Below are 27,355 nucleotides of genomic sequence, written 5' to 3' on the forward strand. Positions count from 1 at the left end.
GGCTTACTGCAAAGAACAACCTTTCCCCAGATAAGCCTCCTGTCTACTCTCTCATGACTCTCCCAAAGCCTGCTGTGCTTGGCTCCCTTGCTCACCTGTGGGGCGTCTCACACCTTCCCTTTCTGCCCCGACCCTTGTCAAGGCCAGACACAGATCTCCATCTCCATTCTTTGTCTCATGATCGATTAGCTGGAGTTAGAATCCTTTATTCCCCCAAAACTAGGCAACCATGGAGAAAAACAATTCCTGTTCAAATAACTGAGTTTTCCCTGTTTGTCATACAACCCAAATAGAAATCAACTCACGTGCGACATGTTTGCTGCTTCCTGTCACGGTGGGAGGCAAAGCCCCCTGTTGAGACCTTCTATCTAATTTTTAGATGGGGGTGTGCTGCCTAATTCAAGCCCCTAAATAAAATCAATCTCCTTAATCTCCTTACTCCTTTCTTTTTTTTTTTTTTTTTTTTGCGGCTCTGACAGCTGTTTACAGTAATTATGTTTTCTTTTCGTTTTCACGATGCTATTCTACAGACATTTAGCATTATTTATGAAACATATGACTGCAGCAGCACTAGTCAGTGGGGATGAGCGAGCGAAGTGGCCTGCACTCGGCTCTGAGAATAAAAACGTCTGTAAGATGACGCGCTAGGAATCTTAGAATGTAGTGTGAAAGAACAGCAACAACAACAAAAAAAGGATTTGTTTTAAGACAACTGTGCAAAGACTGTGATATAATTATGGAAAGATCCACAGAGAAAAAACGTTTAGCACAGCGGAGAATTTTGTAAGTGTATTCAGAAGGTGACTGATGGCCTTAAGCCTTAAAGGGGAGAGTTAAAGGGGCGAAGACGTTGGCTCTATCAAAAGAGAGAATACTGGAAGGCCACGCCACGCAGACAGAGCTGAGCACACGCCGAGAGATGCTCTTTCATATTTCTTAGCAATAAACGAGCTCACCTTTCTGACCAGCCCTTAGGAATCCAGACAGCTGGTTGAACCCTTCACCTAATCCAGATACAAAACTTGATCCTTCAAACGCTTTCATCATAAAGGAAATACAAGCGCCTACGAGTAAATGCTCCTATAGTCACACATAACATTGAATGATCTAATAACACTGTAAATACATATTGGAAAAATGGATAAATTCTATATATATATATATATATATATATATATATATATATCAGAGAAAATCATCATTATAAAGTTTTCATCACATTAAGAATCCTTCCAATAAAAATGTCAAACATTATTCTGAGGATTTAGGCCATAGAAATTGCCCCTGCTGGTTTGATTCGGGCATTACTGAAACCACCCTGTTCTCAGTCTACCTCGCTCTCTTTTCAGCCTCTCTGCTTGCATTGGTTTTTATCCTACATGGAGGATGCTTTTCTAGATCTCCTTAGTGAATCTTTGTTTGAATGATCTCGCTGCAACCTACTCTCTGATGTCTTGGGTACCCCTCCTTGGACACATCGCTATTTCTGCACTTATCACAGTGAACAGATGTCACTTATCTGCGGCCCTCCTGGGAAGACGAACTTCCTTGAGAGTGGTCATCATAGGTTATTTCTCTCTGATTCCTGGTGCCTAGTCCAGTACCTGGAAGACAGCAGACCCTTAAAATAGTACTGAGGAATAATTCATCTTAAGTTAAAAAATAAACCTATGGTGGGGGGAAGTTCTTGAGTATAAACGGGAGTAAAATGATTCAACAGGTGATAAACATACAGCGTTAACTGAAACTATTTGCCAAAAGTTCTTGAATCGTCTGAATTTTATTCAAGGAGGTAAAACTGGGCCAGAAGAATAATTAGAGGAAGGGAGATAATATGGCCTGAGTAAGATATTAATATTTATTATTAATATTATTTCCAAAGATATCATTGCCGTACTAATTAATGCAATTTACACGAGTCTACTTGTTTGGATAAAGAGTTGGGTCGTAAAAAGAGAGAAGAAAAGCCAGATTTAGAGATAGAATATGACACATTTCATATTAGCATGTAATTTCAGATTGGGACGACAGCACTGGGCAGAGTGAAAGATGATTCAGAGCTTCTAAGATTCGGGTGGTATCAGAATTCGTTAAAAAATTATTAGAAAGAAGGGAGAAATGAGAAGGCAAAGATTTGGTCCCATTTATGATGAAGAAAATCTCCAGTAGGCTGTGTAACACTTGGGGATAGAGAGGAGAAAGGGTGAGTTCTAGAAATATAAATCAAAGTCATCCAGGTCCCATTGATATTTGAAACCATATAAATAGATGACCAAGAAAAATAGGGCCGCCACACTCAACCCTCTGGAGCATTATTTCTTATTGGTCAACAGGTATTGCACAGGTGTAGGAAAACACACAAGTGATTTTATTTGAGAAAATGATGTATTCCCAGGCTTTCCGTACGACAGGGATCAGAGTGACAAAACAACGCCGAAAAGAAGATGGATGGAGGAAGAATTTCTTGAAAATGCAATTTACTCATACATGTTCCAAGGCAAAGGGGAAAGCAAGCGTTTGCAAGGCGGTGTTTAATTACCTGAAAAGAGGTAGTAGAGTCCGCAAGGGAAAGCGTCCTCGGTCAGTCTAACACTTTTTAATAACTGCTATCTCATTTGAAGTAAACTATTTTAATAGAATAAATCACTCATGGAAGATTAATCGTTTCAAAAGGCCGCATTTAGGGACATCTTCTTATATGTTTGAGTGTATTCTTCCATCATTTCGGTGACTTTTCAGACAGACATTACACTTGCAGTAATCTAAGCGGAAAGATAATCTTTCTTGGAGTGGGAAGTTAATTCTAGAAATATATTATTCTTCTGGTTGGTTTGACACGTAGACATTTTCAACGCGTGTGTCTACGAAGCATTTACCTGTGGCTCCATGGTTTTGCTAAAGAAATAGTGCAGAATTCCCAATGCTTCGCAGTCGTCTTTCGGGTCTGAATTAGTTTCGTGTACCAAGAATGTAACAATCAATACATGGCCACTGGGAAGAATTCTCAGACTTTGAGTTTGTGCAAATGGGCGCCATGCTCTTGATGCAAAAATCTGAACTCATAGACTGTAGTTTGTCATTTGTTTTTATTTTTAGTAAATTAATTCAGGGCTCAAAACCATGCCAGGTTGAATGTGAGAAATGAGCCTTAGGGAACAGTTACATTACAAATCTAGATACTTATTATTTATTATGTAACTAATTTTAAGCCATGAAAGCCAATCAACCACAATAGCTTCATATGTTTTTAATAAAACTCTCATATCAAGAGTCAAGCATTCTACTTCCTAAGTTCTTACATTTCAACATAGTTTGATTTTGCTTTCTCTTATAAATATTTTCTGGTAATACATTTTCTTCATATGAGTAACAATTATAATAAACACTTATTGAAGTCTTACCATGTTTCAATCACTTTGTAAAGTTTTTTCTCATTAATTTAATCTTCAAAAATATTTCAGAAAAGTTATAGATAACTTTTAGAAATAGATTTCTTACATACTAAAAATATGCACAAATAGATTAGACATTCTGAGCAAGGTCTATAAGTGTAAAATGGCATTTAACACATATATGAATGCTTTGTTTTACAAAATGTAGTCATATGGTGAAGACCTCTGTAATGCCTTTTCTTCAAATAAAAGACTGTCATCAAATTTCCAGATGCTATTTCGATAAAAAGCAAAAATTACAACACAAATGTAAAAACCTTAAAATAGTTTCTTAAAAATTATGCCATGATGCTTGCCACTATTATAAGTATTTTAGCAAACAAAGAGATTTGGCTTCACAGGTCATATTCATATGGTCATAGGCCAATATTTAATAAAATATTTCCTACAGATTCCTTAAATTACCTTGTTACATTCTGCTAAGAATCTTTAAAGCATAGCTTTCCAATAACCCGAGGCTACTTCAACTCTTCACCTGATGAATAGTCAGAAGCTGATGCCCATTTGAAGGCATATGGGAACTGTTTATTTTTCCTTGTCTATTTAGTAATCACTTAATAATAACTCGATGAGTGTCAAAAGATGTACTAAATACAGGAGGTACAACAGTTATAATGCATAAGCTCAGTAAACCTATAAACTATTAAAAGAATGTAACAAATAAACCTCTGCAATAACAGGTTAGTGGAGGCATGAAAAACCAAGGGGAGTGTCTAAACCTTTCTGGAGGTGAGAGAGGTCAAGGAAGTCTTTTCTGAAGTCACAGAATGTCTCCTTGTCCTGCCCCGAGGGGACAAGGGGGGGCGGGGTGGGCAAGGACAGCGTCTCCAGAGAAGAGAGCATCTCATCAAAGTCTTCCAGAACTTTTTCCTAACAAGTATAATTTTTTCACTGGTCTTTTTTTCTTTCCCAGCGTTTCTTTCCCAACACGAGATAATTTTATTGGCAATACGTGTCAAGGGCATGTCCAACACAACAACTAAAACAGATGATATTTTAATTTAATTCGACAAATCTGAACAAAGTCCTGAACTGGCTCTTGCTTAGCCATGTTTTGCTGTGGGCAGCTGGTGAATTTTAGTTGCTTCCTGGCTGAGTGGACAGCAGACATGTCACCAAACTGTTCCTCTGTCGTCACCAGCTTACAGACCTTGAAAAACTGATTTCATTTTCCTGAAAATATTTAATATTAATAGTACTGCTTACCACATAGAATTGTATTATGTAAATGAAATATTTAAATCATGTGGGACAGTACAAAGTATAATAGGCACTTGATAATTAAATACTAATGTTAGTATTATTATTTTCTCAGTATCAACTCTAGAAAAATATAATTTACCCAAGGCAGGCATTGACATACATGTAAATCATATCATTTTTATTTCTGCACTAACTACTTAAAAGTCGGTTATCTAATTCTAGCAAATCAAATGCTTTTATATAACTCAGATAGATTTTTAAATGCCTCCAGAAAAGTATATATGTGATGAGTGGAAACTCATTTTAACTTTGAAAATAACATCACAGCCAGCCTTTCTTTGTGCGTTTTGCAAACCTTTGTGCCAAAGCAAAAACGTAAGACATACATATGTAAATTAATTTTGTTTCCCTCATAGTTTTTGTCTGTGAGTGTTTGAGATACTCTTCAACGTGTAATACTCTTCAGCAAATGTGAGCACGATAGCTCAAATTATAAGAACTTAAGCATCAAAGCTACATTGGTTAAAAACATAGTATCCATTCGCCCATCCTTTTAGTCATTCAGCACACCAGTTACCGATTACCTGTGATACGGCAGATAAATACTCTTAGCTGACTATGGTATGTATATACACCCTATGCTATGCCATGTTAGCTTCTGAGAACACAGAGGTGGTGCAGTCGGCTTCCGTCCTAGAGGGAGGATGTGTGCATTTTGTCCAGATGGGATCTTCAGAGTTCAGGAGACTGAGAGGAGATGCGTTAACGATCTGATGTCCTAGGACACAAACCATGACTAGAGAAGTAACCACCAAGTGTTGAGCAGAAAAGAAGGGAGACGAAAAATACTGCAGATGAAAACTCGGGAAAGCATGGTGGAGGAGTCTGCATTTTAATTGGACTTTCAAGAAACAGTATGTGAGTAATCCATACATATGTAATCCAGGAACCAGCAAGAGTTTAGCTGGACGTTTAGATACATTGGCTCAAATTCCCATTCAATACGTCGTACATGTCCAAAGCATTACCTCTGATTTCTGCAATTTCCTGGGGATTTAGACGTTTAGAGACACATCTGTCCCCAGGCTCAATTTTCTTTTTTTTTTCAAGCTCGTTTCATAGCCTCAGCTTCCTCAGTTATCATTCAAGGTGAATAAATCAAATAATTTTTATAAATATGTTTCAGAGAGTATAATGTGACCTATGATTCTTTTTTTCTGAACCCGTCCACGTGAGGCATGTTTTGATGGGGTTCCATTGTGATAATTCCAGTTAAATGTAAAAAAAGCCAATGAATCGGTAAAATTGGCTTATATTTTTCAATAAGTCTTAGTCTTCTTCATCCGGACTTGTATGCCTAAGACAGCTCATTATAGAAGAGCTGGATCCCCCACACGATTAATTGATACAACATATTTATTCCAGATTTCAAAGAGCACAGGTGGATTTTCAGAGCCCTTGGATAATTTGGCAGTGACGGCCATTAGATTTTTTTTTTTCATGAAGGGTATACTCAGTCAACTTAATGTGCGTGTCAGAACAAATCCTCGTATAATACCTAATTCCACAAGGCCATCATATAAGGTTTATGTTCAATAAATCTGCTGTTTAAACAGAAAAGAGGAAATAATGGATGCCTGTCCCTGTGAAATGAAAGAAGAAGAAAAAAAGATAGCCCTGTCCATTTTTTTTTTAAATTTTCTGAATATAAGTAAATACATAAATAAAGCAAAAATTAATTTAAAAAGTTTTGGTTTGGCATATTATGCAAGTGCTCTATGATTTAAGATGGAGTAATCTCTTTTTTTATGAGCTTATGTCCCCAGGTGCTCTTGGTGGCAATATCTCAAGTAAATTCAGTTAAATTGGCTGACAGGGATTTTAGACTTTGAGATCACCTGGATTTTCTAAATGCAGACACGGACATTTGTGGGTCATTTATACTGCATTAAATTTTGTTCTATGTTGTTGGTATGGGATAGAGCTTAATTTAATTTTTTATACACACTATTTTAATGTTCTCTGTCATTTTTCTTACCATATATAGCAAGGTCAACTAAGTTATTTGCAGACTAGTTACTAAGCAACTTGAAAACAATGAGTTACTTTTTCTAGCCCCCAAATTACTTAGCACTACTTTAGGAAATTGTTTATAATTGATTTTACCCACATAGTTCTATAAGTGATGTAAGTCCTTGTATACTGGATATAATACAAGTTTAGTCATTATTGGTTTAATTAAAGAATGAATGAAAATCAAAATACCTATCTAAATATTGAAACTCCGTCCTCAGATCTTGACAGAATTATCGAATTATCTGCTTCCTCATTGATTTTACAGTTTTCAGGGATTTTTGTTTTTTATCATCAAATACTTGGTTTTTCAATCCTGTGCAGAGGCCACAGAGAACATACTTTTCACAACGACAAGGGCCAAACGCATTTTGGTCATTGACACGTCCCCAAATTTCACAAAGTACCTGCCACTTCGTAAGCATTGATTATTTGTTGAATTAAGAATTAGTTTGGCTTAACACATCTCGCCCTAATGTGGCCTACAAGATCAGACATGATCCGGTCTCTCCCGATACTTCCAATTTCAGGCTGTGATATTTGTGACACCCATTTCGTGCCTCTCCCTGCTAGTTCCCTGACCCCACCTGTATCGTCATTATTTCCCACCTTTGCTCATTTCTCTCACGGGCAAGATCGTCCCAAGATTTTCAAGCGACTTATTACTTCACGTTCGTCAACTTTTAGCTTGCCATCTTATCTGAAGTCACCTTATCTATTTACTCACTTACCTGCTATCGCTTTAACCTCTTGGATGACGACATGCAGCTTCTTTATTTTGTTCACTCCTGTCTTCCAGAGTCAGGAACAATATCCGGTACATGTTAAGTATTTGTAAATATTTTTAAACTTTCTATATAAAAAATGCACATGATGGCATAGAATAAATGATGCCCAAAGAATATGGTAGAAATCGTCCATGCTTCTACATATTTTAAACCATTGCTATTTAAGGATGTCCCTCATACTTCTGAATGATTCAACTAAAATTTACTTACCCCCCTCTTGCTCTGTGCCAGTTTCCCCCTGGGACGTCAACCTGATTTTTCTTGTTCTTCTAGATCTCATAATTCTAGTGAAAGAGAGAAAAAGGGTTTCATTTTGTTAGACAGAGAGCAGAGTGGTCTAAAGTGACCCCTTCTAATGTTTATTTCCAGAATAATGTTGTCATCTTATTTAAAGATGACCAAAGACTCCTCAGTCCTATGATAACCGCAGAACAACCACGTCAGAGGGAAAAAGGAGAAGATATTGATGAAACGAACTACATCGTTTCTATTCTGGGCAAGGTGCTAGCCTTTTTTTGCCTTAGTTCAGTTTTCTACCTGTGAAATGAAGATCGCAGAACTTATCTGAAATGGCAGAAGGTTATACTTTTAAGAGATTGCTGAGCAGGTTAAAAAAAATCTTTTTTAAGTAATTGTTTTTAGAAAAAAAATACCTGGCTGACTTTTATAAACATTTATTATGCGCTAAGATCTATTCTAAATACTTCCTGTGTGTAAGCTCCTTACGTCCTTACAACAGCCATGTGAGGGATGACATCATTAATCCTATTTTAGGGAGGGAAATCGAAGGCCCAGAAATGTTAAGCAATTTGCCCCCAATTTTTCCCCCAAAGAGATAATCTTAAATGGTGTGACAGATATGTTCATGGCATAGATTGTGCGGATGGTTTCACAGGTGTATACGTATCTCCAAACTCATCAAGTGGTACACATTAAATATGTATAATTTGTATGTAAATCACACCTTGATGAAGTGAGTTTTTAAAAAAATAAATACATACAATAAATCAACCTGACATATCTTATTATTTCTAATTTTCTAAATTAACAGGAGAATATTAAACCCCATTATCATTATTATTATTATTATTATTATTATTATTTATTCCTTGTGCTGGTGGTGAGGTGTGTACATTTGCCAGCTGTGCTTTTTCTACGGTGTCTGTGTGTGTTCACACAAATGCACGCTCGTGTGCATGGCGATCTTTAAAACACCATGAACTATGCTAACCGGACTTCCTCTTCTGTCTCTGCAGTCCTGAGGAAATAGCAAAGTCATTGCCGTATATGTTAATGCCATCGCTGTTCAGCTCTGTCCTGCTCTAGCCACACCGGCGTCATTGTGAGCAGCGCGTCCAGCAGCTGGGCAGGGGACGGAACGAGGCTGCTCACCGTGGGCCTGATGGGCCGATGCCCTGATTCGTTCTGACATGTCAGGTCGGCCACTTTTAGATTCCGGTGAGGGTGGCCCCGCCGGGGGTTGTAATATGATAGCAAAAGACCTTGTGATTAGCAGAGATGCGGTGTGAAAGGATAAGCCTCTAAGATCTTTATGTCTCATGAGAAAAAATAAATAAATACAGCAGCTGAGTTTCGCAGCTGTCCCTCCGAATGCCTGACTGAATGATATGTAGTATTGTCTCAAAGAAGCTCTTACTGCATTTAATACATCATGCCAAAGTTAAAGTACAATTACAGCTGTAAAAATAGCAACCATTTCCCAGGTAACCCACGTAGATAATACGTTATTCACTCAGATACAGAATCTACTAAATTTATACACTATTAGTCAATCAACTGTTGGACTACGTTCTTGTGTAGACGGCGCCCATTTATGTTGACTGCTATGAAAAGAGCTGAAGAGCAGGTAGAAACGGTTGCTGCTGTCGTGTCGTTTACATTTCATTTGAAAGAAAACAATAAAACGTTTTGCGAAAATAAACTGAATATTTGATTGCCAAGTGCAGAACGCTCTGCAAGAATTTAATAAAAACAAACAAACAATCATCCGGGGGATTAGATAAGAACCCCCTCAGCATCAATGAAAATAAAACTGATATAGGAAGGGTGAATTTTATTGGCGGAGGAGTGGGTGAGAGGGAATGACAGAAGACTTCGGGAGTGGAGGCAAATGAAGATATTTTGCAGGCGGCCATCCCGGGAGGACGCAAGGGGTGAGGATGGATGGGCGGCAGCACTGGGGCGTTTCTGGGGAACCCCAAACCTCTGGGACATGGAGCGGGCAGGACTAGCAGAGAGAGGTGATGCCCGAGGTGCCAGGAGCGCGGTCACGGCACACCTTACCAGACACGTGATGGAGGATTTCCTTTGTCTCTAAGGACAGTGAGTAGCCACTGACGGGCTTTGAGCAGCGGAGTGGTAAGACGTGTTTCAGAAGCAGCCCTGAAAAAACGTGTATAGAAAAAACCACAAAGGGGGGAGGACTCACCTGAGGCTGCAGGTCTGGAGGGAGACGGCGGTGGCCTAGAGAAGACAACAGGGAGCTGGACTGGCGTGGATGAAGGTCTGTGATTGCGCGGACGTTGATTGGGAAGAGCGAGGGGGGCTCTCTCTGCCTCTGATTTTGACACCTGTCAGTGGTGACAGCTGCACGGGTGAGGAGCGCCAGAGGGGGCGAGGCTCCGCAGAAGTAAGTGACACATTTAATTATAAACACGCTGCATTAAGGAGGTTTTGGAAAGGGGTCAGTGGGGACCGACGCTAAGAAACAGGGGACGATGGCGATCCAGAGCCCAGCAAAAGCGCCCGGGCCGTGATCAGCGCCCACCGCGCCGGGGCCCTGGCGCCGGTGATGATTAAATCACGGGGTTGGGTGGCCCCGTCCAGGGAGGTGGTGTCGCGTGTCTGCCGGTGGCGGGGCTGGGCTGGTGTTCCCGTCCTGTGAGGAGGAGGACAGAAAGCGTGGGCGCTGACGACTCCACGGTGGGGAGGAGGCGACGGTGAGGCAGGTCGGTACCCTGCAGGGGGTCCGGGAAAAGCGAGGCAGGAAAGGGCGTTCTGTTGCTTCTGCGTGTGCGTGCGTCGTTTCTCGAGGTTTGAAAAACATATTTCTATGTTCATTCAAAAAAATAAAAAATAAAATGGTAGAAATTAAAGATAGACCCTATTGTATCACTTTAAAGATGAGAAAATGAATTGGCTTAGGAGGACTAAAGGGATTTCGATTCTTAAATTATGGTTTTAATAAAGATATTTAGTTAGAAGAAATACAGATAATAAGTGAGCACATAAAAAGGTGTTCAACATCAATATTTATACATCGAATGCAAATAAAACCACAATTATATACTCCTACACACCTGTTAGAATGGCTAAAAAAGAAAATATATATATATATATATATATATATATATATATATATATATATATATACAGACATTACAAAATAGGAGTTATAAAACAGCTGGAACTCTAATGTCACTTTGGGGAGAAAAATGGTAGTTTCTTATAAAGTTATACATACGCTTAAAACATGACCCAGCGAGCTCACTCCCATGTATTTACCCATGAGAAATTGACACTTATGCTCAATGTGTACAGAAATATTTACAGCACATGTCAACATAACACTCCAATCCTGGAAGCGAAGTACAAACCAGCAACTAATGAATGAATAAATAAATTTTGGCAAAACCAAGACAAGGAATCGCTCTCAGCAAACAAAAGCAATGAATTACTGACACACGTAACAACAAGGCTGAGTCTCAAAAGTATTTTCCTGACAAGACAGCCCCTTTATTTGTCTCTGTAGGGTGTTTAGTTTTATAACTGGGGACATGTTTTCTACACATTAAGAAAGCGAATGGACACAATTTCCTGAGAAAAAGGAACTACGTAACCACGCAACAAATTCATGGCACAATTCTCATCATATGCATTTTCCTATCATCCATATTTATGTCTTCACCAATAAGAGATGACACTTCATATGTATAATGACAAGATAATAAATTCTATGCATTTCATTTTTCAAATGAGGTCTGTTATGCTCTCAGCCTGAAAGAAACCCTGTGGAGTTTTCTGGAATGGCAATCTAGTCCCATATAAATGCAAATTAACATTGTTTGTCTCTGAAAGCCCTTGCATCGCAGATTAGTCATCAAAATCTAAATCACATTTTACAGGTACCAATTCCTCACTCTAAAAATTATTGAAAGATGTAAAATAGAAACCCCTTTATCTTATCGATAGTGGACATTTCTTTTGAAGGGAAAGGAAATAGTTCAAATTAAAATCCTCAGGTTTAAAAGCTTAAAGGTTATTTTGAAGAAGTGAAACATTTATTTGAGTGACAGCAACCTTAAACCAATGATTGAAGGGTGGAGGGAAATAAAAACTTTCGTAAAAGAATACAAATTATTTAGTGTGGAATGCTGGAAATATTTAGAAATTATCCCTTCTAAAAACTCATTTTCATAACTGATTTTAGCAAGAGGCATCAATTGATCAAAATTCTTACTTATTTATTTACCTGAAAAGAAAAATTATCTTTCTGATGGAGAAATTTAGTACTCACTAGTTTCACCATACGAATAAACATAAAATCATCAAACTGACATTTTATTCCTACAGAAAAGATAAACACATCACCTATGTAGTATTTCTGCCAAAAAAAATTATTTAGCTTGATAATATTTACAAGAAACGAAAATGAAATTTTGCAAAACATTAGCTGAATCATCAACAAAGTCAACATCACGAAAGAAAAACAAATCAAGAAAGCGGTCTCGATTCTGAGAATTTTATCAATTTTAAATTTCGGAAGGGGATACCGTTATTATTATTTTGTAAAAGTGTGTCCTTAGCAGGTGTCTGCTGAAATACGAAGGGCGAGATGCTGTGGCATCTTCTCAAACATCGTCCCAGGGCGTGGGGAGATGCTGATAGAGAGATACGCAGATAAATAGATATGGAGAGATATAGATAAGGCAAATGCAGTCTTCCAAAAAAAAAAATAGTGTGCTCATTTTCAAAACCAGTTATAACGCAAAAACCTCACAAAAATTATACATGATGCTCTTACTGCCAATAATGTTAAAGATTTCTTGTTCGAATTTCAGCATAGAGAAATATACCGATTATTTGAGATTTAAAGCTTTTAAATCACTGGAAGAAATCAATAAATACTTAATTTGCGTTTAGAATTTCAGCTGGCTTTAACAATTTAAATATATAAAAATGGATATAACCAGATTTTTTTCATTGGCTAAAGATTTCAATGTAAATAAATTATTTCTTTTAAAAAAATGAGCATGAATGATTACTTTTCTTTTGCATATGAAAAGGTGAAAATGTGAAAAAAATATTCAAAAGAATATTTTGAAAATCAGCCTCCTCTGGAATTAAATGGCATTATAAACGTTTGACCTTTCTTCTAGTCATTAAATGGGCACCAAATTATTATGTAAACTTGTACTATCTGTATTTCTCTATTTACCTGGAAAAAGAATAGGTATGTTAATGAGTGCACCAAGCTCTTGTTACAAAAAAATTATGTGTGTGTGTGTGTGTTTGTGTGTGTATAAGTAAGTGTGTTTTTACCTCTGTTTCTCATGAAACAGTCTAGTTCTCTACCCAGAGATGGACTGAGTGAGCATGAAAAGATGAATGAATGAATGAAAAGATAACGTAAGCAGAGCCATTATTTTGGGAAAGAGTCCAGTAACACACAGCCATTTTTAAGGTTTGTATTCTTTAATGTTCAAGCTTATATCTATATTTACTTTTCTACTTTAAGGCTGCCTTTTCTCTGTGGAAAAGCACTTTTCTAAAAGTTTTTAGCAAAACCAATAGAATAAGCTGTATAAAATGCTAGCAGTTTTTAAAATGGGGGGAAAAATGGCGTTTAGGCAATAAAAATACTTCCGTTAGGTAAAACTCACGTTAAAATAAAACCTGTCTTTGTGTTAAGTTATTTATATTTTACATCTCTGAATTCCTCCAGCTATGACATGAAATGATGGTGGTGGTGGTGATGATGATGATGATTGTGCTGCTGCTGCTGCTGGTGATAGTGGCAGTGTTTTAATCCTAAAATATCTGGAAAATAAATTCCATTTTTGCCGATCAACTAAGATTGCAAAGCTAAACGTCTAGCTATTTTTGAAACTGAAGTTCATTGCCAACCTTGTAGGATTCTAAAGTTTTCTTTATTTCTTTTTTCTTTTTTTTAAGTAGAAAGAAATCAGCTTACATTTAAGAAATAGGATCTGAGTCTAACAACAATAAAACCCAAACGCAGAAGACCTCATATCCCTGCTGGCAAATCTGCTTTGAAATAAAATTTAAATAATTTAACAGAACTTCCCAAACCACAGAAGTGAGATTTCCAGTGGTCCTTGAGGGTCGTGGGCATTTAACTTGATCTCATACTTCTCTGAAGGTTTGATTAAAATGGCTCAAGGACCACAGTTTATGGAGAACAGGTAAGAGGCCTCCAGCACAACTACTATTTCATTCAATTTCTCTTCTGAAACACAGAGTACTAAAGCGACTTGTGACATTTAGAAACTACTAAATCTCTCCACTTCAATTCCGGGGACTCCTTAAATCTGGCCTACTTAACTCTCCCTACTGCTTTCCTACTAGCAAAAGATTTAGTTCCACAAACTGAGGCAGGATGTATTGCAGGTTTGACAAATTATCTTGAAAACTTTGTCCTCGTTCACTGTTTTTCTGCAGAGAAACAGTCGCTCTATTATCCAGAAAATCGATGAAGGCAAAAATGGTTCTTCCCCAAACAAAGGCATGCGGCTCTTTCCACACGGTTATGCTCAGTAAATCTGGAACGGGCTTTCAAAATTTATTCAGAGAGGGAGAACGAGTAGGGAAGAAATAAAGGAAGAGAGAAAAGTTTTCTGACAGTTTATAGCATTTCATTTGTTCTATTGCATTATCTATGTGTTAATGTAATATTTGAGTCTTATGCCTTTTATCGACCCCTGAAAATTATCAACCCCTGAATTATCCTAGCAGTTTTTTTTTTTTAACTTGCTACTTAACTCACTTACAGGAAAGAAAGTTTTAAATGACTAAAAAAAGTTTTATGTTCATCTTCATTATTAAACAAGACTAATTTCAAGTGCACATACTAATGGTTAACTCTGGTATATAGACTCACAAAATTGTACAATTTATATTTTGTAGCTCTTACTTGCATAAATAGTTTATTCTTGCCAAGCCCCACAATTTAGTTTTGCACTGGGCTTAACAAATTATGTAGCTGACTTTGACCCTAGTCTCTCTATGTGGGACAATTTTAGATGTTTTAAGGAGAGAAAGAACTAATTTCCAAGTTTATTGAAAATATGCAATATGGATTATGGCAATGGAGAACATTATCCTGAAGCTATAAACAAAGCAGAGTATTGGCTACTAGGTGTTGTTTTTGATGTTGAAGTCATTTTACTATTTGGATATTATAAAATCGGCCTTGTCTGCCAAGTCCAATTAGAAATTGTTGACTCTCTAAATCTAAGAATGAGTTTGTATTAAATTTTTAAATGATGCTAAGAAAATGTAACTTAGCAAAATTCATTTCCAAATAATAAGTTGTGTCACAGTTAACAATTCAAACAAAATGATTCAGATGAAACATGATTTTTCCATTAGTACCATTTATAGATGTAATAATCTTACATTTAATTCTCTTTTCTTTTAACTCTTGCTGAAAATATAAATAATTAATTATCTTATAGTTACATATATCATCCATCGTATACATACATGCATAAATACATGAATATCTATATTAAATGTTTATGCTATAATTTTAAACTTATTTAAAATTTTTTAAATATAGTTTGAATGTATGCAATAAAACATCAATGGAATGACTTTTACCCTAACTCTAGTTGTGAATTTTCAAAATAGAAGCTATCCAAGAAATCAATTAAGTTCCATATTTTGGGCATGAGGAAATTGGAGAACAGAATTACTGAATGACAGGATCGTAGAGCTGCTAGAACCTGGGGCTAGAAACCAATTATCAGTCCTGGAGATAGAAGCACTACTTCATGCTGTTCGCCCTAGAAAAGCTTTCGGAAGGAATTGAAATTCAATATAGATTTTGAGTGTCTCCACTTTTGATGTCTTAAAGGTTATGAGATTAGATGCTGGCTAAGAGTAAGGATCAATAGAGCTTACAGCCTGGAGGACAAGAAATAAATAACAGGAAACCAGTGAACACTGACTTCACCTAGAATGCATTTGCTCATATTTTATATGCATCCTCGGTTGTGCTTACAAAGAGATGAGCTAGAAGATAAAGACTAAGAATCTTGATAAGAGTATCAAACTAGACAGTGGTATGCCAACTCCATGCTCTGCCAAAGGATGTGAGATGCCTTTCGTTTCTAGATGTGCTACCCTCATCGAAGCAGCTCCTTCAATCAACGGCACAGTATAATCAAGACTATCAACATGAGCTCACCTGAAAACTCTACTTAGAAAATCATAGGAAAGAGATGCATTATGGGATACGCTTTCAGAAAAAGTCTAGAATAACCATAGTGTTTGAATCTTGAAGTTTTCTAGGTTATTACATTGACCTGCGTTCATTGGAAATACTTTGGGAATATTTGGCCTCATAATTGAATACTAGGAGAAGTAAAAGGATAGTTAACAAGGGAATTATCAATTAGGTATGTCGTAAACCAAAATAAGGGCAAAAATATGTGCTACACATCTGTACACACTTCAAGTATGTGACTGGGTATATTAATAAGACAGTTTAATATACAAAGTATGGGTTTAATGAAGACGTTGGAGCTGGAGGTATAAGTTTGGAATTCATGGCCATATATATACTAAATGAGCTCGTTTAGGGAAAATAAGAAGAAAATGTATTTAGGACCAAGTCAAGAGAAACCCCAAGAAATAATGACCACGTGGAAGATGATGAGCTAAATCCTTCTCCCTACACACAAAATAAGATCGAATAAGCATGAGGGTATATTTAACGTAGCCATAATAATAGTAATAATTATTATTATTTCTGCTATTGTTATTGTTATTAGGTTCAGTTATGGAGCAGCCAGAGTAGTAAAGAGGAAAGATCGAGAGAAGGTGGTTTCAACAAGGATATGAGGAGATTGTTTCCAAAATTAACTATCTTCACAAAAATAAACTCAAACGGATCATAGATCTAAATGTGAAATGCAAAACTATAAAACTCCTAGAAGACAACACAGGAGGAAACCCGACCATCTTGAGCATGGCGATGACTTTTTAGATAAAATGCCACACGCATGATCCATGAAAGATGAAAATTGATATGTGAGACTGAATTAAAATTAAAAACACTTGTTCTGCAAAAGACAATGTCAAAGGAATAAAACAAACTACAGACTGGAAGAAAATATTTGCAAAACACATGTCTAATAAAGAACTGGTATCCAAAATAGAAAAAGAGTTCTCAAAACTCATCAGTAAGCAAACAAACAACCCGATGAAAAAATGGGCCAAAGACTTTGAGGCACCTCACTGAAGAACATACGGATGGTAAAGATGCACGTGAAAAGTTGCTCCACGTCATACGTCATCTGGGAAATGCAAATTAAAACAACAATATGACGATACACCTATCAGAATCACTAAAATCTGAAACCCTGACAACAACAAACGCCGGCCGGAATGTGAGGCGGCGGGAACTCTCATTCACTGCTACCGAGGATGCAAAATGGCACGACCACTTTGGAAGATGGTTGGCAATTAAAAAAAAGAAAGAAAACTAAAGATAGTTTTACCATGAGATCCAGCAATTATGTTCCACGGTATTTACCTAAGTGAGCTGAAGACTTACATCTATACAAAAATCTGCACATTAAGGTTTATAGCGGTTTTATATATATATTTGCCCAAACTTGCAAGCAACCAAGGTGTCCTTCAGGAAGTGAACAGATACATAGTGTAAAGACGATGGAATATTATTTGACACTAAAAAGGAACGAACTAGCAAGGCGTAAAATGATGTGAGGGAGATTTAAATGCATATTACTAAGTGAAAGAAGACTACGAACTGCATGATTCCAACAAGGTAACATCTTGGAAGAGGCGAAACTGGGAGACGTTTAGAAAGATCACTGGTTGGCAGGGGATGGGGTGGGGGACGAACGAAGAGGCGGAGCACAGAGGATTTTTTAGGGCAGTGAAAATACTCCGTACGCTATTATAATGATGAATATGTCATTACGCATTTTTCCAAGTCTACACAATGTGCATCATGAAAAGTGAAGTGTAACATAAAAAAAATGGATTTGGGGTATTTATTATGATGTGTCGACATAGGTTCATCAGTTGTAACAAATGTACCACTTGGGCGGGGGATGCTGCCAATGGGGGCGGCTGTGCCTGGGGGGAGTCAGAGGTATACGAGACATCTTTGCACCTTTTTCTCAGTCTGGATGTAAACCTAACACTGCTCTAAAAAAAGTCATAAAAATATATAACCAATATCGTCGAATGCTACTATGAAGAGGAGCAAACTGGCAGACATGAACCTGATAGGACCAAGGCCTCAGGTAAGAGTATAAATCGAGGTCCGCGAACCAGTCTCAACATTTAAGCATCGTAAAGCACGTTAGTGAACTGTTACGTACAATATGTTTTATCTTCATGACCTGACAAATACACCTTTAAAATGAAAAATAAAAATCATATCTATCTCTAAAAATATGTTTTGCTATGACTGAAAGCTGACAAAAGAGTGAAAATGCCTGAAATTATTATTATACATGCTGGGAATTTTGTTGATGAGTGGGTTTTTAGATGAGTAATAAATAAAGATAGACTTTTAAAATAAATTCTATATGTTAATGCAAAAATATTTTACTGGTTTCATTTTAGAAAAAACAATTCAGGCTTTTGTAAAAGTTTTTACATTATTTACATTCTATTGAGAGGAATGTCATACATATTAGACAATGTTTTTTGAGTCACCGTCAGTCTCAATTTTAAGTTTAATTTTTAATTTTGGAGAGACTTTTCTTTACTATGCACCAATAGTCTATGAAATTTTTAAAACGATTTGATATAAAAGTGAATCATTAATTTACATATTATATTCAAATGTTATAATGGATTGCATAAGGAAAACTTCTGCTATTAAGAAAATATTACAAAATAATTCAAGTCATCACACAGATTTGTCATATAAATTTTGATTTTCGCTCTCTCTTAAAGTAATATCTAAATATATGCATTGATTTACATGTATATTTTATATATATTTTAGAGCAACATGATTTATTCAATATAACAAAATATTGATTGGCTACCACTTGCGAAAACACATTACTTTGTGGGGACATCTAGAACCATGAATTGGAAACTGAAGAAAAGTAGAAGCTGCTCAGTGACAGAAGAAACACTATTTTTTATGGAATAAACACAGAGGTTTATTTTGAGAAGGAAGACAGCAAATCACATAGTTTGTCATGTTCCTCCTCTGATGCCTCCACTGCTCAAATACCCTGCACGACGCAGCAGAGAATGTTGACGATTCGGGCAACAATGCGAAACCTAAATCTTTGCTCCACATTCGGACACGTTTGTCTTTCCTTTGGATCATACGGGGCTGACAAACACGGCGATGAGGATGTATGTTTAGAGTTAATAGCGTTTCTTATGCCAGCGCTTTGGTTTCCAAATGAGAGAGTCATTTGCATTATTCTTTAAAACATTTGTCTTGTGTTTATAATTATGACATGGGCCACTCTCTATGACGGGGGGCCCCACTCCAGACGTGGTGCTGCATGTGGACTGAGAATGCTCAACACATGCCCCAGCACCAGGATTTGGGGTCTGGAGCAAAAACCGCTTCAGTGGAATGAAGCTCAGAGGGGAAAACGACCTAAAAATAGAGGGAGATTTGGTGCGAGGGATGTGTGTTCGGGAAAATAGACCGTTTTAAAATATAACGTTTTCAAAAAATAAAGTATTAGTTTTTAAAACGTATAGTTTAAAGTATATTCAGTTAGACTGTATATTTACTGACTTCCACAATTATTTATTTCTTTGTTGTTTATAATATCTGTCAAATATTTATATAGGTTCTTGTCATTCATATGGAGCTTCCTATAAAAGTAGAAGGTAGAGGAAAATGGATTAAGGGACATAGTTTTACAATGTTCTATTCAATAAATTATTAATTTATGAGCTTACTTGGTATAAGTTTGTGACTTTCAGTCAACCTACCTACCTCCAAACCAATGGAAATAATTCATAATATAACTGTTAACATAAGGTGTTCATGGCCAGTGTCAGGGGGTACTGACTGATTTGTATTATTTGTAGTAAATTAAATCGGAGTGTTGATTAAGTGATTCCTACTTTCAATTCTTATAGTAGAAATGCAATCTACCATTCTCTAAGCATTGACTACTCACACATCTAGCGCCAGACAGGTCATTCAAAAGAGCAAGTCATAGCACACACAGTCAAACAATATTGTTAATTTTAGTAGCTTAGAAGGCTATAAACAGGTTTTAGACAAACATTTCGACTGATCAAGAAATTGAAAATAAGAACACTTATTGAAAAAAAAAATACATCTACCTCTAAATAGAAAGCACCTAACTCATGTTGACCCTGATAATAGAGCAAAATTTGAATCTGCTATAGGAATTTTGACTATTTACATAATTACCTGAAGAAGCCCCAGAATGGTAGAGAATTGAAATGTTTAAAGAAAAATTTTCTCTTAAATTTCTAATTTCCTAATTAAAATTGTACACATTTATGTTCTGTATATTCGAGTGTTTTTAAAGGTGCTGATAAATAAAGAAAAGGTTTGCATTTACAGAATACTGAACTATCTAAATGAGAAGTGAAATAGGAGGATGCTGTGTTTTCCTCGTCATGAAGTGACCTGATATTATTTTGAAAGGTAAGAATATAATCCCACGCCATCACTCAAAATGTCTGGGTTCTAGAACACTGACAGCAAACCCAGGAACCCCAAATCCCAAAGAGCCTAAGTCAATGCAGATCCATCTATCAAAATAATGAACAATTTGTGCCAACAATATACAATGATAGAATTACACCTGCATAAGCATTTACATTTATACGATATGCTGTTGCCTCTGAAAAAAAGAGACATTAAAAATGACACACATCATGATGTAACGGCACATTAATTCATTTCTAAACTTTAGAACATAACAATAAAAATAAAAGAAAAACACATAGCTTTTACAGAATAATTGATGATGTCAAAATTGCATTCAGAAAGAAAAGGGGCGTGCACGGAGTCAAATGAGTGTCCCATGCATTCCCGACATTCCTTGTTTAGCCTGGACACTAATTCTGTGGGGTAATCATAAATTAGCGTCTTAATTTTACAAAACAGAAACAGAATGTCAGGAAGACTGTCCCATTTCAAAACTGATTGAAATTCACAGTGGGAACGATCTAAAATCAAAGTCCTATCTCAACTGCAGTTACCCGTTTCTCTCTGCGAAAGCATAGTGAGAAGATAGAAATTCGAAAGGAGATATTTTGAGATTTTTTTTCCCTAGACCCTTAAAAATCTGTTCCAATTTACTTAAAGACAATTTCTGCTTTTCCTTTTCTCTTTCCAGGAATCATTTAGAATTTTAAGAGAAGCTTCGAAAGTGACTCTATTATCGAGCTTATCTATATCAATAGTGAAATTTCAAGCCACAGTCAATCAAAGGATAATTTTTTTAATCTTTACGGTTTATCTAAAGAGATGCCACAATTTCTCTAAGCTACTTCAACTTTCAAATCTAAGCGTCAAACTCATAAAACCTCACTTTCTTGACCCGTAAATTGAACTCTTTCTTCAGAGGCTATGTGATCGTAGTATATATAAATGCATGTGAGTGTGTATATACATATTTAATCACCACAGTAATTAGTATGTACTGAGTACATATTAAGTGCTTTGTTTGTACATCTAGTTGCCACCTCAAGATTGTTTTGGTTTTGCTTTTGTCTTTGTTTTTAGTAAGTAAAATCAAAGCCAAATTTAACTCAGCTTTTCTATTTTCTTTTAACATGAGACTGAACTCGGTTACAGCAATACCAATTTCGCAGAAACATCAGTACCCTGGGATCTATTCTGAGTGTAAACGACTTCACCTCTGGATAAGTTTCTGCGGTGCCAGGGCTGACTCGCAGACTGACCAGACTCAAGCAAGTAAGTGCATTGATTAAAACTATAGAGCTGGGATCATCTGCGCCCTTGCTGAGAAGGCCGGATAGCTTGGGAGATCAGAGGGCAGCATAATTCCAGCCCTGTACACATCCTCTCCCTAAAGTCGGGTTTATTGTTTTCATTAGTGTGGAGAATTAGAGTTTTCAGTATTCAGCGCAGGATGGTTATTTAGAGTATAATATGCTGTGTTGACTTTTGAATTTTAGAAAGCGCTGGCAGGCTGGCGAGGTGCCCTGTGTGATAAATCACAGGCAGGACTCAGGAGGTTGGAACAATAATTTCCATCAATAACAGCCTCACAGCTGCTCGGGGAAGGGACAATTTTAGGTATGATAAAGGATCGGTAACTCGCGTTTTCTTAGTCTTCCTCATGTTTCCTGAGGGAAAAGAGGGACTGCGATAAACGTACATACGGCAAAGCAACGAAAGCAACGGTAGCAGCGCATGAAGTCGGTACCGCGCCCCGCAGCAGGGGACCTCATCGCGCTGCACGCTGGGCCCCGCGGTGGACGCCAAAACCATCACAGATTCGGAGCTACGCCCATGACATCACTAAGCACCGTGCGGAGAGATCCGAAGCAAGGTATAAGAAAACAGTCAAAGAAAATCGATGATAACCTCGATGGTTGTGGTTCGTGGTTGTATGTCTACCTTTTCTTTCTTGTTTCTCTCTCTCTTCTTTTTTTTTTTCCTTTTTCTTTATTTCTAAAATTGTGTATAATGCTATATAGTGTGTTTATAATAATATTAATATATTCGGTGGAAGGGGTTTTGCAAGTTCTCTTTATCGAGGAAGTGTTAAAATAGCTATTATAATAAAACATATGTTGTTATATTTCCAAAAACATAATCACGAAACTTCAACACCACACACAAGTTGTTGAAAAAAGCTATTGTCTAACATACTCATTAACTTAATAGAAACAGAGAGGGCTTTCTAGCCAGGCTCCCCATGGACTTGATTAAGACCAGAGGTTTGGAAGATGAGTCTTGGCATTGCATTACAGCGAGGCTTCTGGTCAACAGAGAATCCTTTCTTCTCCAGAGTGTGTTCTATCAAGTGTGGTCTCTAGGCCAGCAATAAGACATGGGAACGGTTACAAACGCAAATTCTAGACCTACTAAACTAGACACGGGGCATGGGCCCCAGTAATCTGTGTTTCTGCAAGTGATGCTAACGCATGCTCAAATTTCAGAGCCTCCTCCCTCAAACACATTTTCTACGCCACAGAACACGAGAAGTTGTTATAGGGAGGGAGAGATGTTTGGTGAGATGTTCCCAGAATTCCTGGATGAGAATCAGTGCGCTTGCTACCTCTTGCTCTCTCGCTGAAGATATTTAATTATTTTAGATTCTAGGCATTCACGACCTAAGTAATCACTTCTCCGTAGCCTGAGGATTTGGCCACATGGGTGCTGGCATTCGGCTTTTAGCTTGTTCCATTGAAAGCACACCACCAGTCACCCTTTTCCCCAATTTATTATGCTGAAATAAAGGTAATGCTTCCCCCGAATATTTTAATACTTTGTAGTTAATCACAAACACAGTATCACATAATATCAAGGTAGATCCATTGTATAGCTGATTAAGAATTAGATTCTTCAGGTTCAGAAAGCATTTCTTATATATCTAGAAATATAGGACATGCAAGTTGCTAACTTAATAATTCACAATGCTCAGTTTCTTACGTTTTACATATTTCTCACTGTAGGAAATAGGAACTTCAGTAATTGGTATATTTTGTGTAATTTTTGTGTATCTTACTCAAATCTAATAGCATTTTAAATCAGTAAGTAAATTCACTTTACAATAATTTTTAATTAAGTCGGGATATAAACACACTGGCAAAGGGTCGTGTACTTGTTTTATAATTTTAGAAAGTAAACGATGTTAATTAGTACATCAATAACAGACACTGTGACACATTTCTTCTACATAATTGCAAAACCAGCACATTCTCAACTTATATCCCCGTCAGTGTGAGTTTAGAAGGTATGTATTTCTTTTCTTTTTTTTTTAGTTTCAAATCACATTTTCAGGAAGAAAAACTGTGAAAAGGCTAACCTATTACTTGAAGGTAATGAATCAGATTGATTCACAGCCTTTGGTGCCTTCTCTCGGCACCAATCACGTGAAAGGGCACAGACGCTGTCCGATGAAGGTGATCTCCAGCTCTAACTAATATAAATAACATCCGCGGACATTTAAATGTCTGGCTGCCAAACGAAGGGAACTCATAAACAGAGGATATTCTGACCAGAAACCAGAGACCTTTCTTTTAAGTAGCAGATAACAAAGCTTTTGATTCCATCATTAAGTTAGAACAGTCTAAATATGGGGTTGCATGGCTTTTGCTTTTTCTTTCTTTCTTTCTTTCTTTCTTTCTTTCTTTCTTTCTTTCTTTCTTTCTTTCTTTCTTTCTTTCTTTCTCTCTCTCTCTCTCTCTCTCTCTCTTTCTTTCTTTCTTTTTTTGTCTGAAAATAAGTAAAAGTAGCACAAATAAAAAAGCTGTTAACAAGAATTTTTGTGAAATATTCTAAGCACATAGCCATGGGGTCATTTGGGATAAAATTGAACTCATATTCACAGTTATAATAACCGTATACATTCTGAACATTAAGAAAGTGAAAGTCATTCCATATTTCTGTCAAGTCCTAATAAAAGAATGGCTATTTTAGTGCAAATCTATAATGTCAAGTGCCTTGCACACACACCACAATGTATATTTGGTGTAAGTTAATCTATCTCGATCTTATTTATAACAATTATATATCCGATGTTGTTATTAAGACATTTTAAAACAAATTTCCTCACTAAAATATGTGAAAAAATTATGATATGCTTTAGGAAGGCTTTTAACTATTTGGGATTTCTATATAACAATAAACGTAATATTATAGATATTCAAAATCTAAGCAAAAATTAACTTTTGTGTATAAACAAAAACTTAAATCATTCCTTTTATAAGGATTTGAAACACCATAGTCTTCCTACTATATTTTAAACATTAACAATTGACTTACTCGATAGCGTTTAAAGTTTTGTATATGTAGTTAGCTCTTGAAAACTCTTAGATTATTAGGAGATAATTCAATATATTTATTAGAAATTCTCCTCAGGAATTCAAATAATAATAGAACCACAAGTTACACGGTGTAGATAGTTCTCTTTTTGTAAATGTCTCCTAATTTCTCTGAAACCCTCATCAGTTAGTACAGGGAAATGCAGTTTAAATGCTAAGTACTTTTTATTAAAGCATGAGACCATTTAAAAACATCTCTGAAGGAAATTTTTAAATGTACGTATTTTTTCTGCGCAAGAGTCATTAAAGATTTTGGAAATACCACAACCTCACTGCTCCGTGTGCTTATTTCTCATATGTCAGCTGGGTAGAAGTTTGTGAAATCACGTCGCTGAGGGGAATATTTAGGGCCCACCTGCTTCATACCCCAACTGAGCATTTGGCAAAACTGTTCAGGATGCATGAGAAAACAGCCTCCTTTGGACGGCTCGGCAAAGGAGCGATGGCTTCTGCACGCGCCTCTGTCACCAAGCAAAGCGCCCTCAGCTCAGCGTCTCCCCGTGTGTCCCTGGCACCCCTAGTGCAGATGCCCCAGGGCTGGAGCTCAGAGCGACATCCCACATCGGAAGAAGAGATTTGTATGCATGGAAGAAAAATGATTTTGTTCAGGAGATCACACAAAAATCCAGCAGAAATCATGAAAACTCTAAAGGACGACATCTTTCGGAAAAGCAAGAGAAAAAGACAAGGTGTGAGTCAAAACAGTAACATTAAAATACATGGATTCCGAGGCCAAAAGACAATGTAAAGTAACAAAGAAACTCAATTATGATCTGCGATATGCACGTAAGCTCTCTATAAATGCATATAAATACTTTAAAGAAAAAAGAAAATAGCCTCCTTCTACGTAACTCTGTAGTGGTTTATATTACGTTCTAGAAAAATCTTATCCTTCTACTAACCAGTAACGTTTGGGAAATACGCCGTTTTCCCTTTCATGCCCAGATGAACGTTTCATTGTGATTGAACATGGAGTTCTGTGCTTGTCCAGCCTGTTTTTGTGTTTTTCCACATTTAACCAAGAGCAGTTAGAAGATGAAAGGCTATATGTGCTTCCTGTGGCCGGAAACACAAAAAGAGGGGGGAAAATGGTGGCATTGGTCAAGATAATTAAATTTATGCATTCTTGTGAAAGCAGAAAAATTAACAATGCTTATTACAGAATGGTGGGGAAGGAGGTGGAAAATAGACTCTTTAAGCAAACGAAACAGCACGACTGCTCCAAAGTTAGAAATATAATAATGGTAATAAGTAAAGTTGAAAAGCCTCTAAGGTATTCCTTTTCCTTACTATTTTGTCAAGACACATTAAATTGTAAATCTGCAGTACTGTTTTCATTTTCTGTGCAACAGTCATATTGTTAAAAGTCTCTTAAGAGCAAAAAAAGAGAACGATGTGGATGCACACTGTCACCACCTAACGCATTCTTTGGAAATGTTCTTGAGATAAGTTGTGATAGAAGCCTGCACATGAGTAATGGCGGATGAAGTCGCCAAATTGTAACGGGCTGTTTCAAACTGATTTTTACAATATTTTAAAACTATATGTTGCCCTAGCTTTACTGAGATAGGATTGACAAATAAAAATTTTATGTATTTAGTTGTACGACATGAATTTTTTAAAGGTGTACTACATGACGATTAATATATACATCATGAAACGATGATCAGAATCGTGTTAATCGCCTCGCAGGTACCGTTTGGGCGGTGGGTGGAGAAGACGACATGGTTTACTCTGAGCAAATTTCAAGTATATAATACGATGCTATTAGCTACAATCACCATGCTGCACATAGATCCCTAGAATTTATTCATCTTATATCTAGAGTTAATTAAACAATTTATAATTGATGGTGGAATATGATTACTAAGGAGAAAAAAAAAATATTAGAACCAAAGAGAAGATGTCACATGTGAGAAAGCACTTTTTATTTTAATGTCGTAGTGTCTAAAGAAATAAGTGGTAGTTATGGTTGCCCTCGGCCAGCCATGGGAAGAAATATGAACTGCAGGTATATTCTGTATCTATCCCCTCACTGCAATGTCCTCTGTAAATTATTGTGAGCTGACACAATTAGAGAAACCAGGATCCTGAGGAACTCTGACCGGGGTCCAATTGTGCGAAGTTGCGTTCACCTCCGTGGCTTCATCAGAAACGACATACCGGCGAGATGGGAGAAGAGGCAGCGACTGCACTTGGAGGAGGTGAGTCGATGGCCCCGCGTCGTTACACAGGATCTTGGCGGAGCCGGCAGCCGCTGTGGGCTGCGGGGGACCGCGTGCTGTGCGGGGTTCACTGCTGAGGTTTCGTCACTTCAAGGGGTGAGCTTTTTTTTTTTTTTTTTTCTGTCTAACACGATTCACAGATTCATGCTAGGAAAAGCCAAAAGTTCAGCTCTAAAGAATCTCAAGGACAGGGCATTTTGTATTCACTCCTTTCTCGTTCATTGTGAGAAAGAAAGATCAGGGACACGGCAAAATGCTATGGGCCTCAAAGGGGTTTCAATTGTACTAGCTGTATTAAATGGTAAGACAGAAGTAAATGACGTCTCGG

This window comes from Rousettus aegyptiacus, unplaced genomic scaffold, assembly GCF_014176215.1.
Source record: "Rousettus aegyptiacus isolate mRouAeg1 unplaced genomic scaffold, mRouAeg1.p scaffold_m13_p_12, whole genome shotgun sequence".
Classification (NCBI taxonomy): domain Eukaryota; kingdom Metazoa; phylum Chordata; class Mammalia; order Chiroptera; family Pteropodidae; genus Rousettus; species Rousettus aegyptiacus.